Source organism: Xenopus laevis, chromosome 3S (genome assembly GCF_017654675.1).
Source record: "Xenopus laevis strain J_2021 chromosome 3S, Xenopus_laevis_v10.1, whole genome shotgun sequence".
In the NCBI taxonomy this organism is placed as follows: domain Eukaryota; kingdom Metazoa; phylum Chordata; class Amphibia; order Anura; family Pipidae; genus Xenopus; species Xenopus laevis.
This window is the reverse complement of record NC_054376.1, coordinates 18,873,293-18,894,152: the sequence shown is the minus strand read 5'-3', so window position 1 is coordinate 18,894,152 and position 20,860 is coordinate 18,873,293. Positions and strand designations below refer to the sequence as shown.

The following is a 20,860-nucleotide window of genomic DNA, read 5'->3' as shown; positions in this document are numbered from 1 at the left end:
AGTCCCTGAGTCACTTTGTCCCCCACAATCACAGACTGCATATGATGATGTAGATTCTCAGGCTTACCAGACACAAGCATCACAACAGGCTGTCCAGGTGAAGTTGGTTCCTTCTTTTGTGGACAGTCAGTCCTCACATGGCCCATCTGGTTGCAGGAAAAACATCGGCGGGTATCCTTTTGCCCAACAGCTGCAACAGACCCCCCAAAATATGAATTCTCACCAGACTGTGGACTGCTGTGTGCGGTTCCTCCTGTTGATCGCTCCTTGTAGCTTGGTACAGATGCTCTGCGGTGCTCTGGCATCCGACTAGCTGCATAAGTATCAGCAAGCTTGGCAGCCTGGTCTGCTGTTTTAGGCTCCCGGTCCATAACAAACTGCCGTACTTCCAATGGACATACGTGTAGAAACTGATCTTTGACCATCAAATCAGTTAAATCCTCAATTGTGGTAACATCCAGTCCAGAGACCCATTGCTTAAAGGTAGTTTTCAAACTACTTAGGATATCTGCATAGCTGTCAGCAGGACCTTTTTGAAGGGAACGAAACCGTTTCCTATATCTTTCTGGAGTAAGATTATACCGGTCAATTAAGGCTTGTCTGATAGCATCATAATCCCCATCGAACTCTGGTGGTAAATCCACAAAGGCTTCCAGGGCTTTGCCTTTTAACCCTGGGGTAAGGTACTTTGCCCATTGTTCCCGGGGCAGTTGGTACTGTCTACAAGTCCTCTCAAACCCACGCAGGAAGGTGTCCATATCTCCATCCTTCTCCATGGTCGGGAATTTGTCATGGGAAATATGGAAAGGATGGGCCACCCTGGGTTCCATGGACGGTAGGTGTGAGTTTTGTTGCTGGAGCTTTGCTAACTCCAGTTGATGCTGTCGTTCTGCCTGCCTTTCAGCTGCTGCTGCATCTCTTTCTGCTGCTGCTGCTGCATCTCTTTCTGCTGCTGCTGCTGCTGCTGCTGCATCTCTTTCTGCCTGTTGATATTGCAGGATAAGTTGAAGACGCAGCTGGGGGTCATCTGAACCCAACAATTGCAAAACTGCTTGCAGGGATGAATTCCTGTCATCCTGCCCACTGCAGCTAGAACTGTCCTCTCGCTGATAGGATCCAGGAACAGAGTTCATCACTGGGACATCCTGAGTTGCATAGTCTCCTGACTCAGGTGTGTAGTTCTGCTGCTCCTTTTCCACCAAGGCACAAATCAACATTTCCTTCGATTTGTCCGCTGCATCAATTCCTTTGCTCACAGAGATTGATGAGGGTCTCCTTGGTCTGCCTCTTGTAAAATGCTGCCATCTTGCAACACTTTTCCAAAATAAAAGATAGAAAAGAAAAACAAGAAGGGAAGGGAAACTGTTTGCAAGTATGTCTTAATAAAAATAGTATGCACTGAGTTTGTCTTTGAAGACTGTAAACTCCTCGCAAGGATTTACAGTTCTTTAGTGCAAGGTTTAATGACTTAACCCAAGCACTAATGCTCTAAATAAATAATATGCCACCGCTGCCTACCAATCTGTCACGGACACGGTACTCCCAACCGCACGTGACTTTAGGTGTGGCTATTAGGGGTCACTCACTCAGTCTCTCACCCACCTTGCACACAGGTTAGACTAACACCAAAGCACCCCAAACACCAACCAACACCCACAAAACTCATGCGCTGCCACCATCTATCATTCACAGGCGATAGAAACCTAATGTGACTATTCCCCTGCCCTCTTTAACAGGTAATAACTCACACTACACAATGCCTCAAACACTCTCTCCTATGGTCAGTTAGTCCCAACTGACTCAACAAGTACTTCAGCATGCAGAGGGTTAAGGCTCACAGTTACACTCTTTCAGGCTAGGTTCGTTTAGAGCATCAAAGACAATCTTATTAAATTCTCTTTAATATTATAAAAGGTATAACAGTGCAAAATACAAAAAAGGTGTTACAAAAGAGACATACATTCAATAATACAATTACAAACAGTTGTAAAATAAAAGGGAAAACATGGAAAACCTATACTTAACTCCAAAGATATAGAATTCCTGGTCCTGGAGGCAAGGGGAAACAAACAGGATAACTTCCAATCGCAATTGGTCCTCCAAAGTAAATCCAAAATTTAGTCAGAAGAGCTGACTATTTATTAGTGATTTCAGGGCATCAGGTAACTGCACACTCCCCCCTCTCTCAGGAATGTAAGGGGGCGTGGCCTAGCAGGACACAGATTGAGTTTTTATGACCTCCTGTGAGTAGGAACTGGACCAAGAATATAATGACCATAACTCTCCATTGGAACATATGGGAGAGATGATATTATATTCGTTGGTTATTAATTCTCTCAGGGATTCCATAGATACTAAACATCAATACTGTGTGACCTGCCCCTGCCCAGATATCCATATCTAATACACAGAGTACCAAACCTAGTCATGTTTGGACTCGTTGGAAAGATGAAATTACCTTGAACCCATCATCAGTTTTTTATACTGTTCGTACAACAGGTATGGGTTCTGTAAGGATAAATATATTTGAGTATACCTTATATGTGACCTTCACTTCACCTTTGAGGGTCTTCCTGGGAACTTTACGTTCTCACTCCTTGGGCTTCCCCCTCCCCATGGAATGGCTCTTATCAGCCAGGGCATGGAGGAGGGCATTACAGCTCTGACCCCTCTGACCATAGTGAACAGAGGCCTGTTATGTGTCTGATTTAGATGCTGGTAGAAATATTTCTCATGATACCTTGGCCTGTTTTATTAACTATTACAGGCCTGTATCATGACACCCATCAATCTTTTTTCTCCTTGTATCCAATTATATATCTATATATTTAACTGTATTATATTTTACCTCTTTATTTTATTTGCATGCAACAGTGGAGAGGAGCAAAATAAAGTTCTGGGATTCAAACTCTTGCATCCCAACTGAGGGGATGCTATTTCACAGAAATAATGATTACAATAAAATGTAGAGATGGCATCCCTGTGTATCCCTCTGTAAGAAATTGCCATCCTGATTTTGTTATTTAATATGAAAGCTGTTGTTCAGGGAACTTACATGAAGCCCTGATTATCATAACAAAGGTTTTCCTGTGACTACTTAGGCCTATGTCTGCTGTGGGGACCATAAAACTGATTTTGTATGTGAGAAAACTTGCTCAACAGGATGCAGGCAAGTTGGGGGTTTATAACAGCATCTTGGCAGTTGGGAGGGTTTTCTGTGGGGGCAGGTGAGAACCCAGGATAAAAGAACGCGGGACAAATGTGAAGGAGAGCTGGGCAGCTGAGAGGAGGCAGATAGAGAGCTGGAAAAGCCGGAGGAGCCTAGGACAAGAGAACATGTGAGGAATGAAGACCAGAGGGGACGACAGTGATGAAGCTGAACTATATTCCACTGCCTTTTTGGTAACATCAATGTAGATTTGTGTAATGTGTAACTGTAAATATTGTAATTATTGTTTAGTCTTAGGGGCAAATTCATCAGGGGTCGAATATCGAGGGTTAATTAACCCTCGATATTCGACTGGGAATGAAAATCCTTTGACTTCGAATATAGAAGTAGAAGGATTTTGCGCAAATACTACGATTGAAGGAATAATCGTTCGATCGAACGATTAAATCCTTTGAATGGAACGATTCGAAGGATTTTAATCCAACTATCGAAGGATTATCCTTCGAATAAAAAAAAGGTAGGCAAGCCCATGGGGACCTTCCCCATAGGCTAACATTGGGTTCGGTAGCTTTTAGGTGGCAAACTAGGGGGTCGAAGTTTTTTCTTAAAGAGACAGTACTTTGTCTATTGAATGGCCGAATAGTCGAGCGATTTTTAGTTCGAATCCTTCGATTTGAAGTCAAAGTCGTAGTCTAAGGTCGAAGTAGCCCATTCGATGGTGAAGTAGCCAAAAAACACTTCGAAATTCGAAGTTTTTTTTCTTCTATTCCTTCACTCGAAGTTAATGAATTGGCCCCTAAGTGTAATCGTTGATGTATAACAATCAATTGATTTATTTTACAATATATCACTTTACTATACATTCATTGGTGTGGATTCACTGTCTGCTTGCTCAAAAGAACCAGAAACCCTAGTAAGTGGGTTGAGGTATATTATTAATATTGATATATTATTATTAATCATGATATAATATACTATATAAACTTACACCTCCCCAATTCTAGCACTGCCCTTATATATTTAAGCACCTCTTCTCCAGCGTGAACATCCCCAATTTGGCCAATTTTTCTTCATAGCTACGATTTTCCATACCCTTTACCAGCTTAGTTGCCCTTCTCTGTACCCTCTCTAATACAATAATGTCCTGTTTGAGCACTGGAGACCAAAACTGTACGGCATATTCTAGATAGGGCCTTACCAGTGCTCTATACAGTGGAAGAATGACCCCTTCCTGCCATGAATCATTAATGCAGCTCAAGACCTTATTTGCCCTTGATGCTGCTGACTGGCACTGCTTGTTTATCCTTTATCCTCTACAAGCACTTCAATGTCCTTTTCCATAATGGATTTGCCTAGTGCAGTCCCATTAAGAGTATAAGTGGCTTGGATATTGTTATATCCCAGGTGTATGACTTTACATTTATCATTTGCCACTTAGCTACCCAGTTTGTCAGTATGTCAAGATCCTGCCGCAAGGATGCCACATCCTGGATGGAACCAATTGGGCTGGATAGTTTTGTGTCATTTGCAAACACTGATACATTACTTACAATACCCTCCCCTATGTCATTAGTGAACGACTTAAATAAATGTGGACCCAATACAGAGCCCTGAGGGGCCCCACTAAAAACCTTACTCCAAGCAGAGAATGTACCATTAACAACTACCCTCTGCACCCTATCCTGTAGCCAGTTTCCTATCCATGTGCAAAAAACTTCATTAAGCCCAACAGCCCAATCAAATTTGTCTCACTTGACCTATCCTTCATAAAGCCACGCTGAATGCTGCTCATAATGTCATTCACCAGGACAAAATTTTGAATGTGATCCTTTAACAAGCCGTCAAATAATTTGCCCACCACAGATACTTACTGGCCTATTGCCAGGCTGAAATCGTAATCCCTTTTTAAATATTGGAATGACATCAGCTTTTCTCCAATCCATAGATACCATACCACATGAAAGCAAATCTGAGAAAATCAGAAATAGGGGCTGGTATAAAACTGAATTAAGCTCTATTAGAACCCAGGGGTGTATGCCATCTGGCCATGGTGCCTTGTTTACATAAATTTTTATTAAAGCTTTATGAATCATATCCTGAGTCAGCCACTGACTAGATTGAGAGTCATCAGTGCAGCTTTAAGGTGAGCCTGGAAACTCAGACTCCTCTATTGTATACACTGAAGAAAAGAACTGATTTAGCACATTTGTCTTTTCTGTATCTGTTGCAACCATAGTTGTACCATTATTTAAAGGATCAACCGGAATCATTTTACTATTAATATACTTATAAAAAGTTCTTGGGGTTAGTCTTAGCCTCAGCTGCAATGCACTCTTCATTTCCTTTCTTTGCCTTCCGGATTGCTGTTTTACAACATTTATTATAGTGTTTATATTCATTAAATGCAGCTTATGTCCCAACAGACTTGTAGTTTTTGAATGCCTTTCTCTTCTTTCCTATTAACTTTTTTACTTCTATATTAAGCCACATAGGGTGATTCTTAGGGCTTCTACATTTTTAGTTTGTTGCATTTATTTGTTGGTTGCATCTTCAACATACAGACATAAAGGATAATTTTACAATAATATTAAAAGTGTACATTGATTATTCACATGGGTTGAGCGACTCTTCACCAAAATGAGAGTCATCGCTGAAACAATGGTTTCCACAGTTGAAGAACAAACCCCTTTTTTTCAAACAGTGGTACACGGAGGGGGGGGGGTTATTTGGGCCATGTGAACATGTGTTAGCTTCTGTTCCCATACACAGTATGAAGGTAATTTTACTAAGTGGAGTCCTGGGGTGTGTTCTTATCTGTCATATCACACCATGCACCCCAGACTTTCTCAAATTTATTCGGGCAGCCTCTACTGATATACAGGTATGTTAACTTGTAAAAGGGAAGTGCTTGGTTTATTATAGATTTCCATCTCTTTAGGGTGGGTGGGAGAGGTGGCAGCTGCCGATACCAAATTTCTACATGTCAGGGCAATTCCAGTGTGCAATGACATCACCATGAGATTGCCAGAAATCTTGCGAAATTTTCTACTGGTGAATTCCACAGCCATTCTGAGCTCCTTCAACTTTGCTCACAGTTAGGGAGAAATGATTAAACTACTGCAAGGTAATCCCAGATGGATCCACTCTTGGACACCTACACCCAGTCACTGGTTTACAGAAAAAGGGACTGAAGAGAAAGGAACTATACTGCAAGTGCTTTATTAGCTCATATAATATATTTAAAGTTATCCTGTAAAGATTCTTAATAATAGAGTATTTTCTTGTAAATTGTGCCATGTGGTGTCTGCTGCTCGGAGCTACCCTAATAGTAGTGTGTTTTGGATCCCTAGATTTGTGCTACATTCAGCATTCTTATGAATGCTGAATGTGTGATAGCAGACCCATGTTACTTCCCATAAGCACTGAAACTAGAGCAGTGGGAATTGTTAAAACTAGAGCAGTGGGAATAGTTAAAGAGGCTGATTGCATAATTCAGAGTGAAAGGCATAGTAGTCCAGTCAGTAAAAAATGAAGGGGAATTAGGCATAGAGGAGGGGCAGACAATATTTGATTGACAGCTAGGATTTTTAAATGAGCTTACAACAGCTATAAATAAATGCTTTAATAAAAAATGGATTTCATGTTTAATTTGAAAAGGACTTTATTATACAGATTTTTGTTTCTGGATGACAGGTCCACTTTGAAGCAATTTTCTCCTCCCTTTCTCTAACAGTTATTAACTCTTTGAGCTTTAACTCCTTGATTAATCTTTATGAATTTTAACAGCTGAAGTATTGTACATGGAATTTCATTAATTGTTTGCGGACACCCCAGCCACTCCAGCTCCTGTTACTTCTCAATTTAGTTGGCTCTGCTTGTGTTTCAGGTAGTTGGTATACATGGAATTAACCCATACTACTGTGAATTCTGGGGGTATTTATACATGGAATTGATCCTGTGGCATCCTACTGTGAAATCTGGGGGTATGTATACATGGAATTGCCCCTGTGCCATCCTACTGTGAATTCTGGGGGTATTTATATATGGAATTGCCCCTGTGCCATCCTACTGTGAATTCTGGGGGTATATATACATGGAATTGATCCTGTGCCATCCTACTGTGAATTCTGGGGGTATTAATACATGGAATTGCCCCTGTGCCATCCTACTGTGAATTCTGGGGTTATTATACATGGAATTGCCCCTGTGCCATCCTACTGTGAATTCAGGGGTTATTTATACATGGAATTGCCCCTATGCCATCTTGCTATGATTTCTGGGGGTATTTATACATGGAACTGCTACTGTGTTCATCCTTCAGTTTTTATAGTTTTTAATTTATTTGCCTTTTTCTTCTGGCTTTTAAATAGGGGTGGTAGAGTAGTCACCTGGCAGCCCTCTTTTGTACTATAGGCTGTATACAAAATGTTGTTGTTATTTGTATTCATTACTAATCTTCTATTTAGGTATCTACTACTCAAACTACAGTTTCTGATAAAACCACTACCTGGTTAGTAGAGTCATTTGGACCCTAGCAACCAGATAGCTGTTAAAATTTTAAACTGGAGAGCTGATGAATAAAAAGCTATACAATTAAAAGCCACATATAATAAAAAAACTAAAAACCAATTGCAAATTGTCTGAAAATATCACTTTCTCCATCTTACTAACAGTTATTTTAAAGGTGAACAACCCCTTTAATGAACAGGGAGCTCCACTTCCACAGTTTCACTACATACTCAGATTTATGTTTTCTTAAAATTGCTTCTCTCTTGGCTCTGCCTTACTGCCAATCTTTCTGTTCATTGGCCATGTTTTAGTAGTTTTACTTGCTTGTCTGGGATCAATGAAGTGCTCATTGGTCATTTCTACAGTGATTATACAACTAGGGTTAATAGGCTAATTATCAATTTTTTTTTGTAGTAAATGTAGTATACCGTCAGATCTGTGTTTTAGATTCTGATTGTCCATTTAATACTGGCATAACTGAATAATGTTTTGTTAAATAGGTGTGGTATTTTGGGGGTGTGGCCAAAAAGTGGGCGTTGTTTCACAAAAAATGTTGGCGCGCTGTGCACGCCAGAGTATGGGGGCCCACTTGTTGACACTTTGCCAAGGGCCCACCAAGGCCTTAAAACAGCCCTGATCACTACCTTCCATCACAGCCGTGGCTCAGTAGCTGCCCAGTGCCTATTTAGTTGGTAAAACAGACAGTGTCCAGGTCCCCACAACACAGGCAGTTTTGGCAGTCTGGGCTCAGGTGTTAAATAACCTTCATGCAGCAACTTGTGGGTTCAGAGGAGAGTGGGTGCACAGATGTTCTCCTGGGGGTTATGTGGGCTGAGACTCTGTAAAGCCTCACAGTCTTCCTCAAATTACACTGTCATGGGAGGGGGTGCTTGGCTCACAGCACAACTTAAGATGTGAGCTCTGCTTATGCTGCAACTGGAGATTACTGGCTGCTAAACCTCTATTTGTATAGTGGAGGCGCCCCTGGGGTCAGATGTTTAAGTTTTATAAAGAAGGGGGCACCCAGGGATCCCCTCTCACTGACCGGATTCGGTTATATAGTCTACATACCACCTTTGTGCCTCCTGGGCGCTTGCGCTGTTTCCCTTCCCTTCCTTTTACATTTACTCCTTAAAGGAGAAGGAAAGGTTAAAACTAAGTAAGCCTTATCAGAAAGGTCCATCTAAATATACCAGTAAACACCCAAAGTAGTGTTGCTCTGAGTCCCCTGTCAAAAGAAACACTGAATTTCTTTCCTTCTATTGTGTACACATGGGCTTCTGTATCAGACTTCCTGCCTTCAGCTAAAACCTCATTGCCCTGGGCGTGAGCATGCTCAGTTTGCTCCTCTTCCACCCCCCCTCCCTTCTCTACTGTAATCTGAGCCCAGAACAGGGAAAGACTCAGGCAGGAAGTGATGTCACACCACATTAATACTGCAGCTTCTATTCTAAACAAACAGAGAGTTTCTAGAGCTTTTTACACAGGTATGGTAAAGCATTCTACAGAATAAATATAGCATTCTAGCTTGCACTATTGCAGCTAATCTATTGGCAATAAAATGCCTCCGAAGCTTTCCTTCTCCTTTAAGGCAGGCATGTCCAAAGTGCGGCCTGGGGGCCAATTGCGGCCCGTTTTCAAATTTACACCGGCCCTCAGCCCCCCAGCACAGTGCAATCAGGAATCCCATAGCAGTAATATTAAGGCACATTAGTGAAATGATCTTCCACTTGGTCTATACTGCTGCCTGTGTGCTGAAGGTATTGGCAATAGACACGTAGGCACGTAGTGATGCGTCGCTTCACATACTTCTTTAGGGCAGAAGGTGTCAATAGACTTACTGACGTGCCAGTACAGTAAACTACATGCCACTACGTGGCTATTGTTAACACCTTCAGCACACAGGCAGTAGTATAGACCAAGTGGCAGATCATTTCACTAATGTGCCCAAATATTACTGCTATGATTACTTTATTCCTGTAATTTAATGTTAATGGTTCAAAGAATGTTGTGATGAATGGTCGGCCCCCACAAATTTTCACCTCACCAAATCTGGCCCTCGTTGCAAAAAGTTTGGGCACCCCTGCCATAAGGGAATAAATTTATAACATTAATGATTTAATATAATTTTAAATGACAACCATTTCTGTTCTGTGTTTACAACAACCTGTGCCATAAAATTGTCATGCAACAAGTTTATAAACTTGTTCCATTAAATGATCTGGCAGTACTGTTGCTCCAGTCAATATCTGGGTAATAAAAATCCCTCATTATCATTACATTACCCAAACTAGTAGCCTTTTATATTTGCATAAGGAGTTTAGCCTCCTCCTCACTTACATTAGGGGGTATGTAGCATACTCCTACAATTCATTTGCTGGACTCTTTACAATTGGTGAAGAACTCCACCCATAAGACTTCTGCCCCCTCATTTTCTAACATTACCTCCTCCTTTATATAAGCTTTTAAATCCTGCCTAACAAACAGACATACATCCTCCTTTTCTATTGCCTCTGTCCCTCAGAAACAAAGTATAGCCGCTGATCCTAACTGCCCAGTCATGCGACTCATTCAGCCATGTTTCGGCCACACAATCACATCATATTTTCCCTCCAGCACCTCCAGCTCCATTTTATCAGTCCGATTCCTTGCATTTGCAAACATACATTTAATACTGGTACCACATTGAACAAATGACATGTGGTCTTCCCTATTCTTAACAGTACCCCCAACCAAATCTCCTTAGCCATTTTCCCATCCTTTGCCCACTATCTCATCTAGCCTGTCTTCCACTGAATCCTTTACCCCCACGCCTAGTTTAAAAATCTCCTCCAACCCTCTAGCCATCTTCTCTCCCCAAACAGCTGCATCATCATCATTGAGGTGCAGCCCATCCCCAACAAAGAGCCTGTAGCCGACTGAGAAATCAGCCCATTTCTCCAAAAATCGAAACCCCTCCTCCTTACACCAATCTCTCAGCCACACATTAATCTCCCTAAACTCCCGCTGTCTTCTTAGTGTTGCTCGTGGCACAGGTAATAAATATTTCTGAAAAAATTACCTTGGAAATCTGTTCTGTCCTCCCTGCTGCAGTGTGCAGTTCGACATGCAGCTAAACCTCCCCGACACTCCAATAAAGAGACTGAGAACTGAAGTCTGTAGATTTTACTGGATGGCAAGGGGAATAGGTGAAACTGGAACAAATAACAGAAAGTATAATAAATGAATTGCAGAGAAAAGCGCAATATAAAATATATGTTGGCACAAATGTCTATGCACAATGCCTCTGGGGTGCTGGCAGCTGTGGAGGTGATTTGGTGCAACTTTGAGCCCATTTACTTACCAGCGATGCTACCATGAGGAGAGAATGAAACTGTGTGCTTCTTCCACACAATGAGTTGTAAAATTGAGTCTTGGCTTCCACAAGGCATTGCACTAGGTCACATAATAGAAGTACGGTAACCAGATAGGTTCAATTGCTCTGCTGTAACTGGCCTTATGAAGGTGCTAAATATACATTAAGTGGCCTTGTGTAGTTACAACAAGCATCCAGCAGAGGGAGCTCCCAGCAAGTGAATTGTAAAATATAACATGGTAGAAGCTTATGCTGGAGACATAACACTCCCTGTCTGGCATCTATGGATGCCACCACTTTATTCCTCAGGGGACAACAATAAAGTCAGTTCAGTTACTGGTCTGAGGAACAATTTGTTTTCTCCTTGCTTGGAGGTCTTGACCTCAACTTTGCAGACTCTCCCATCCTCACTTGAAAATGTTTTGGTGACAAGACCTAAGGGCCATTCGTTTCTCTGTGATTGACAGTCTCTCACCGGGTTTGAGATTGGGTTTGGTAGTTTGCCACTTGTTTCGTGGATGTAAAGTGGAGATGTATTGCTTTCTCCATCTATCCCAGAGGGTGTTTGCGAGACACTGTACTTGTCTCCACTGGTGTTTGTACAAGTCTTTAGTGGTAAACTCCCCAGAAGGAACACTAATTGTCTCAGTCTTTTGAGCAAGCAGAGTGCCAGGTGTAAGCAATAAAGGGTCTTCTGGGTCATTTGAGACAGAAGTAAGAGGTCTGGCATTTATAATAGCTGAAACGTAGCCATGAATGTGGTTAGAGACTCGTGGGTGAGCCTTGCAGTTCCTACTTCCAAAAATATGGTATTTAGGATCCTTCGGGCTATGCCAATCATTCTTTCCCAAGCTCCTCCCATGTGAGAAGAGTGAGGTGGCTTGAATGTCCAGATGCAGTCCTGATCAGTTAGGTATCTCTCCACATCTATAACATTGATGTTCGAGGGGATATGCAGTTCCTTGGTTGCTCCAACAAAGTTAGTGCCTCTGTCAGAACGAATGTGCTTCACAGGTCTTCGTACTGCGATGAAGCGTCTCAGGGCGTTTATGAAATGAAGTGTCCATTGACTCAATGACCTCTATAAGGACAGCTCTGATGGTCATACAAGTGAATATGACTGCCCAACGTTTACTGTTGGCATGCCTGCCCCTCGTGTGTCGTGTGGAGACGGACCAAGAGCCGAACACATCTAGGCCAACATTGGTGAAAGGTGGGTCTAAGCTAAAGTCTGTCAGCTGGAAGATTAGCCATCTTTTGTGTTTGTACCTTCCCACTGAGTTTACGGCAAAGAATGCATTTGAAAATGACACTGTTAAGGCATCTTTTTGCTCCAATTATCCACAATCCAGCTGCTCATAAAGCTCCTTCTGTAAATAGACGACCCTGATGTTTGACTTGATTGTGGTAGTGGCACACAAGCAAACTTGCAATGTGGTGGTGACCAGGAATGATTAGAGGATGTTTCTCTTCAAATGCTAATTTAGCACTTTTGAGATAGCCTCCTACTCTCAACAGGCCAGCTTAGTCAAGGTTCTTTAAAGTGCTTTCCTTGAGAACAGGCTTGTCTCTTATGATGCAGTCAATCTCTTTGAAATAGATTTCTTGTTGTACAGTGCGGATGATGACATATTTTGATTGCTGAAGTTCTGCCACTCTGTAGACATTCTTACAGTGATGCCATTCTTTGCAAGTACTTACATCTGTTGGCTAAGTATGTTTGAAGGAGTGAGCTATGTGGACTAGACAGGTGATAGCTCTAACAAGTGATTTCCAAGTTGAGAACCTTTTAACTGCTGGATTTCAGTTGTTTATCAGTAGTCACTGTGTGACACGTAGACACTTGAAGACAAATTTCAGCATCTGAATTAGCATCCACTAGCTCGAATGCTTCAGTCTCAGAAGCAGTTTGTTCTGTTTTATGCAAAAAGGCAGGTCCTTTGAAACAGGTTGTGTCTTTGAGCTGACTTGCAGCAACAGCTCTGACTACCTTGCTGTCTGTATAGAAAACAGTCTCTTTGAGCTCTATACCTATCTCCATTGTGATAAGCTCAGCTAGTTCCACGACTAGAACCGCAGCACAGAGTTCTAGTCTGGGTATAGTGTGTTCAGGAATTGGTGCCAGTTTTGCCTTGCCCATAACAAACCCAATATGACATTGTCCATAGATATCCACATTCTTAAGGTATGTAATGGCAGCTATGGCTTTGACAGAAGCATCAGAGAACACACAAAGTTTTGCACCTCTATAGAAGGAATTTGGGCATATGGGCGTGTCACATAAAAGCTGGAAAGAGCTGTTAAGGAACTCTTCCACTCTGCCCACAAATTCCTTTTGTTAGGGGCCAGTGGAGTATCCCAATCAGATGTCTCAAGGGTTAAGTCTCTTAAAAGTACTCTAACTTGTATAGTGACAGGAGCAGCGAATCCGAAGGGATCATACAGGCCCTCTGCGAGTAAAGGGTTTTTTCTCTGTTTACTTGGAAGGCAAAGGTATCAGACTTTATGTCCCACTTTAGGCCCAAGGCTCAGTTGCACTGGTAAAGAGTCAGCCCCTAAGTTTAGGTCTCTTAGATCATTTGAATGGTCTTGAGAAGAGAAGGCTTCCATCAGTACTTTGCTGTTAGAAGCTATTTTGTGAACCCTTTGGTTGGAGCAGGCAAGTGCTTCCTGCACTCTTTTGAGAAGACTGATTGCAGCTTCACTTAAGGGTAAGGATTTTAGGCAGTCATCCACATAGAAGTCCCTTTCTACCAATTGTGTGACATCTGACCCATACTCTAACTCACATTCCTGAGCAGAGCGTCTGAGCCCGTAGATTGTGACTGCAGATGAAGGACTATTACCAAAGATGTGCACCCTGATGCTATACTCTGCGATGTCTTTAGAAGGATCATTATCTCTGAACCAGAAGAATCTCAGAAAGTTTCTGTCTTTCTCTCTGACAAGAAAACAATGGAACATTGGAACATTTGGAACATTTGTAGTACGTCAGCAATAAAGGCTATAGAGTCTTTGCGGAAATGAAGGAGTACTCCCAGAGGTTTGTTATTGAGGTCAGGGCCCATTAGGAGAACACCATTTAGGGAAACGACTTTGAATTTGGCACTGGAATCAAAGACCACTCTCATTTGTCCTGGTTTCTTTGGGTGGTATACCCCAGATATTGGTAGGTAACAGCACTCCTCTGAGTCTTTGAGGGTGGGTGCTATCTCTGCATGGCTATTTTCAAATATTTTCCCCATGAAAGAAAAGAAGTGATCTCTCATCTCTGGTTTTCTTTGAAAGTTGCATCTGAGAGAAGAGAAACTTTAAGGGCTTCCTCTCTGTTATTAGGCCTCTGAGACCTAAAAGTAGAGGAGCAACCCAACTGTTTGAATTGTTTTTAATTAGTTCTTGTTCCATTATTTTTAGTTAAGAGTTTGAACAAGAACTCAATAGACATTGCCAAATGGTTATCCTCTTTTGTTCTATGGAACACTGTGCATCCTAAATGATCTTGATCACTATCGCAGGTGAGATTATCATCAAAAATGTTTAGGGGTGTGTGTACCAGGCTGGTGCTGTAAGGTTTTTCCTTTATTAGGAACTGGTTGTGGCATGGTGGGAAAATGGAGGGGCGTCCATTTTCTAGTGTGTTTGTCAGCATGCTGTTTATGCAGACTGGTTTGTGTACATTTCCAAGGCAAGCATCTCCTATTATGACCCATCCGAGGTCTAGCTTCTGGGCATAAGGTGCATTGTGAGGGCCATTTATGTGGTCCTTGATTCGTGGTCCCGTAGCATATCCCTCCCAGGGAGAAGCATTATCTGAACTTTAGGGTCAAGTTCGGGTATTAAGTGCATTATACGTTTCAAGTGTACATGGTGCTTAGCTACGTCCGGTGTAGGGATTTCAGATCTATTATCGGGGATCTGGTTGCATTCAATTATAGTTGGTAAGAGTAGGCATACCTTTCCATCGATGGACTCTACTCGGTAGAGGATGCCCTTCTTTCTGCTGTCTCGACAACTCCTGCACCTGTTTTTAGAGAGTAAGGAGTGCTTGGGCCCTTGACATTAAATGCATCAAAGAATGCCAGGGCAGGCTAAAGATCTGTTGCTCTGGTCATCCAGGATTGCATAAAGCTTAATGCCTTTATCTGTTTGGACTGTCAGGTATACTCTGACCAAGCAAATTTTGGAGCAGGATCTGCCGCCTATGGCACCATTGCAGATTTCTGTGCATTGAGAAATGATCTCTGTAGCAGTGTTGCCTTCCTCCCTCTTGGTGTGAGGCAAAACCCATGTGGGTGACCCAGGGTGTAACGCTGTGTTGTGTTGTGATGTGCACATTCTGTGCATTTTACACTAACCTTACAGTCCTTGGCAAGGTGAAACGTTGATGAACAGCACTTGTAGCAGATGTTGTTTTCCTTTAAGGTAGGCTTTGCGGTCCTCTATGGACTTCTCTCTGAAGGCTCTGCATTTCAGAAGAGGATGAGGCTTTTGGTGTAAAGGGCACTGCTTCCCAGGGTATTTGATAATTGTTGTGCTGAAAGAGAATCTGTGCCCTGCTTGGAGTGCTGGTAGACATACTCTCTAGTGTGTTGTAGTGGGTCATGGGGTTCAGTCTCAAGATCAGGTACCTTGCTGTGTCTTTCACTGTTAGGGTACACAATCATCTATAGAGCTTTTGCTTCTGCTAAGGCTGCTGCAGCTTCCCTTTCTATGGCCAGTTGTTCTAGGGATGCTTCCAAGCGAGAGCTTTGAGCTTTTGCCTCCACTGCTAACCTTGCATTGTCTGCTCTCCTTTCTGCTTATAAGAGTGCACTCTCTGCTTCCCTTTCTGCTTCTAAGCGAGCACTCTCTGCTTTCCTTTCTGCTTCTAAGCGTGCACTCTCTGCTTCCTTTTCTGCTTCTAGGAGTGCTTTCTTTACTTTTGCCTCCATTTCCCTCTCTGCAAAGGCAGCACGGGCCTTTGCTGCTTCTGCTTTTGCACAGGCAATGACGGCTGCATTAGTAACAGATAAGCATTGAGAGGATCCTGAAACCTAGGATCTAGTTATTAATGAAGATGTATTTTTCTGTGACATTACGGAACAGTGGATAAGCCTTTGTCTGTTTTAGCTGTCGTGGCTTTCTGTGCTGCAATGACTTGATAGCAGTGGCTGTATCTGAATCACTATAATATGATGTTGTATGTGCTTGCAGTGTAGCTGGTTTAGTCACTTGTGTGGCAGCTGCAATTTTACTATGCATGCAGTGAGTTATAGTTCAATCTACCAGCTTGGTAGCTGCTGTGTCACTGCTTGCAGTGAGTTATTGTTTAATCCACCTTTGTTGCAGCCACTGTTTCACTGCTTGCAGTGAGTTATCATTTGATCCACCTTTGTGGCAGCCGCTGTTTCACTGTTCTGTCCTCCCTACGCATTATCCTGGGGCAGTGTGTAGTTCGACAGGCAGCTAAACCTCCCCACACTCCAATAAAGAAACTGAGAACTGAGTTGTAAAATGGAGTATTATCCAAGAAAGTAAAGTTCACAAGGATCGACCAAAATGCAAGGTTAACTGCTCAAACTTCTGTGTTTATTGTTTAACACAACATGTTTCGAGTCTTGTGAGACACTTTGTCAAGTGCATAACAATACGTCTCAAGGCATATAAATTAGAACTATACAGGAAGTCACATAATGAGGTAAGTACCCTCCCCCAATTGAAGAAAAAATGGAGAAAAATTGGAGAAAAAAACCTACAAATAAGTACAAAAAAGTCCAGTACGTATCCAATAAAGTTCTTTTTAAATGTAGTCCCAATGAGTGTGTGTTTTCTTTCAATCAACAGTCATTTGCGGTTTACAGGTATCATAATGGTTAAAAATTGCTGTGAAAATAAGAACATATAACCAATGAGCTACATCCGGTACTGCCTATTAAGGCCTACCTGCCCAATCTGTTTTAGAATAACTGAATATACTGACTTAGAGTACACAAAAACTCAAGGAATTCTGCATTGTAAGATTAACATATTACCCATAAGTTACCATAAGTAGTATTCTGAAAATCTCTTAGAGCTTGACTAGGGCAAGAGGTCAAAATCTGGAAAAATAAGTTTAAACATTGTGTTAGTATATGTACTAAAAAACAGGTTACAGGAAACTTTTCACACTCCATAATTCATTTAAACCTTTTGGATTTAATGAGTTTAATTTCCTAATCCAGTACATTTCTCTTTGTAACAATCTCAGTTTCAGATCTCCTCCTCTTGGAGGGTTATTTACGACCTCTAGGACAAGCCATTTCAATTGATTTAGATTATGCTTCATAGCAGAAAAATGTCTAGCCACAGCTGTATCCGTGTAGGTATCCTTTTTAAAATTTCTAATATATCCCCGATGTACTTTGATTCGTGATTTAACCTGTCTAGTTGTCTGTCCCACATATGCCATCCCACATGGGCATTTTAATAGATAAACTACATTATAGGTGTCGCAGGTGGCGTAGTGGTGTAATCGTATAGGGGTCCCATAACAAGGGTGATTGATTGTGTCCCCTTTAACAATAGATGTACAAAAGATGCAGTTCAGACATGCAAAGGTACCCTTTTTCGGTTTCCCGATAAATCTTTGTATACTGGCATTTGGGGGGTTAATTTCTGACGGACAAAGTATATCCCTTAGGTTACTTCCCCTTTTATAGCTAAATATAGGAGTGCTAGGGAAACATTTACCCAAAATATTGTCTTGCTGGACGATTGGCCAATATTTGCAAAATGTTTTTTTCTATGGCATTACTGTGCCATAGGTGGATACGAAAGGTAGCAATCTATTCTCTTAGTTTTATATGTTAGTAGTTTTTCTTGTCAATCTTGTAAGATTCTTCAATACATTTATTGATGGACTTATGATTATAACCCCTGTTTAAGAACCTTTTTTTCAAATTCATGGTAGCTCACCGTGTAGGAACTGTCCTTTGGGTATGGCTTTAAAGGAGAAGGAAACCTAGTCGGTGCAAAAACCCTTCCCCCCCTCCCCTGTGTTGCTTCCCCTCCCTCCCCCCCTGGCCTACCTGTCCCGCTGGGCAAATGCCCCTAACTTGTTACTTACCCTTCTGCGCAGGTCCAGTCTACAGAGTTCACCAACGCCATCTTCTTCCAAGCAATCTTCTTCCTGCTTTGTTAGGGGCATTTGCCCAGCGGGACAGGTAGGCCAGGGGGGAGGAGGGAGGGTGGGCAACACACGGGAGGGTTTTTGCGCCGACTGGGTTTCCTTCTCCTTTAATGACATTGGGGGGGGGGGGGAAAACTGGTGGCATGCAGTACATTATTTCTATCTGTGTCTTTTCTGTAAAGGCTAGTGTGTACTTGGCCTTCTATGATTGTGAGGTGTACGTCCAAAAAATTAAGTGTATGGCCCCCGACTTCTAAATTTAATGGTATTATGGGCTTTATTTGCTTCTAAGACCATTCTTTCAAAAGTATCGACAGAGCCCTTCCATAGAATGAGGATATCATCCACATACTGGAAGTACTGGACAATATGATGTTTATTTTCCCCCTCTAAAAAGACTTTCTTAAGGTTATGCACAAAAAGATTAGCAAATGCCGGTGCAACTGCAGAACCCATTGATGTACCCTGTCGCTGCCAGTAGTACTCACCTCTGATGGCCCTCCACTTCTGATGTAAATTTAATGGTATTATGGGCTTTATTTGCTTCTAAGACCATTCTTTCAAAAGTATCGACAGAGCCCTTCCATAGAATGAGGATATCATCCACATACCGGAAGTACTGGACAATATGATGTTTATATTCCCCCTCTAAAAAGACTTTCTTTTCAAAGTTATGCACAAAAAGATTAGCAAATGCCGGTGCAACTGCAGCACCCATTGATGTACCCTGTCATTGCCAGTAGTACTCACCTCTCATGGCCCCCGACTTCTGATGTAGATTTAATGGTATTATGGGCTTTATTTGCTTATAAGACCATTCTTTCAAAAGTATTGACAGAGCCCTTCCATAGAATGAGGATATCATCCACATACCGGAAGTACTGGACAATATGATGTTTATATTCCCCCCTCTAAAAAGACTTTCTTTTCAAGGTTATGCACAAAAAGATTAGCAAATAACAGTGCAACTGCAGCACCCATTACTAATGTGCTGCCAGTAGTACTCACCTGAAAACATGAAATAGTTATTTTGCAATACAATTGTTAAACAGTCGAGTATGAAATATAGCAGTTGAGGTGATAATTTAGTGTCTAAAAGTGCCTCTTCTATAACCCTTATACCCTCGTCTTGTGGGATAGAGGTATATAAACTTTGTATATCAATACTTACAAGTATAACATCAGGGTCTAACCTCTCTAAGGCGTTAATTTTTACTAACAGATCAGTGGTGTCCCTCAAATTTACTGGTATACTCAAGGTTAATGGTTGTAGGTAACTGTCCACGAATTTAGATAGGGGTTCTAAAAACTGACCCAATCCCAGAGACAATCGGTCTACCTGGTGGGTTATCAAAATTTTTGTGGATTTTTGGAAGAAGGTACAAAACAGGGGTACGTGGAAAGTCAGTAGTTAGAAATTCTTTCTCTTGAGTCTGGATAACCACGCTTGTGTAACCATTAGGTCAATGTTCTTTTTGATCTCTTGTGTAGGGTAATATTCTATTTTCTCATAATGCCTTGGTGTAGTTAGTTGGTTGAGGGCTTCAGTTTTATATTTAATCATGTCCATTACTACTTTTGCCCCCCCTTTATCAGCTTTACGTATAATAAAAGCATTATTGCTCTTAAGGCTATCTAAAGCTTTTTTTTCTTTAAACATAAGATTAGGTCGAGGTCATTTACCTTCTCGCATTATCCAAAGTTTTCTAACTTCATGGTTTACTACATTTTCAAAAGTTAGTAAAGATTCATTGACAAAATCAGGTACAAAGGTACTACGTTTCTTAAGTTTACACGTGGGTTCAACTGCCCTAGAACGTTCTTTTGGTTCAATTACAGAAAAATGAACCTTTAATTTCAGGTCTCTCAGAAAATTCTGAAATTCAATTTATGATTGTATCATGTCTGCATTGTAACAAGGGATAAAGTTCAGGCCTTTGTTAAGGACACTTGGTTCAGGGGCAGACAGTTCGAAGGAGGATATGCTGATAACAAGATTCTTTACCTGGTTTGCTTGCGGTTCAATTTCGGATAGCGTCCTCTGCCAGCTACAGACCCTTTGCTGCAGTACTGTCTCTGATCGTTGCCCTGGACCGTGTTGCGCGGATCTAAAAAAGAGGACGAGGACGCTTGTGTAGATGCTACCGAGTCTACGCTGCTGGTCACAGTATTGATATACAAAGTTTATATACCTCTATCCCACAAGAGGAGGGTATAAGGGTTATAGAAGAGGCACTTTTAGACACTAACTTATCACCTCAACTGCTATATTTCATACTCGATTGTTTAACAATTGTTTTGCAAAAGAACTATTTCAGGTTTCCAAGTGAGTACTACTGGCAGCGCCAGGGTACATAAATGGGTGCTGCAGTTGCTCCAGCATTTGCTGATCTTTTTGTGCATAACCTTGAAAAGAAAGTCTTTTTAGAGGGGCAATATAAACATCATATTGTCCAGTACTTCCGGTATGTGGATGATATAGTCATTCTATGGAAGGGCTCTGTCGATACTTTTGAAAGAATGGTCTTAGAAGCAAATAAAGCCCATAATACCATTAAATTTACATCAGAAGTCGGGGCCATACACTTTTTGGACGTACACCTCACAATCATAGAAGGCCAAGTACACACTAACCTTTACAGAAAAGACACAGATATAAATAATGTACTGCATGCTACCA

At 41.6% G+C, this 20,860-nt stretch overlaps 1 protein-coding gene across 2 annotated transcripts in view; it reads right to left on the bottom strand.

Moving 5' to 3' along the window:
- Positions 1 to 1,669, bottom strand: part of sting1.S (stimulator of interferon response cGAMP interactor 1 S homeolog) — a 61,554-nt gene extending 59,885 nt beyond the window's left edge. For both annotated transcript variants that reach the window (XR_005966559.1, XR_005966558.1), the window contains exon 1: positions 224 to 1,669. The gene's annotated coding sequence lies outside the window, so the exon portion shown is untranslated. The remainder of the gene's footprint in view (positions 1 to 223) is intronic.
- Positions 1,670 to 20,860: the final 19,191 nt, after the last annotated feature.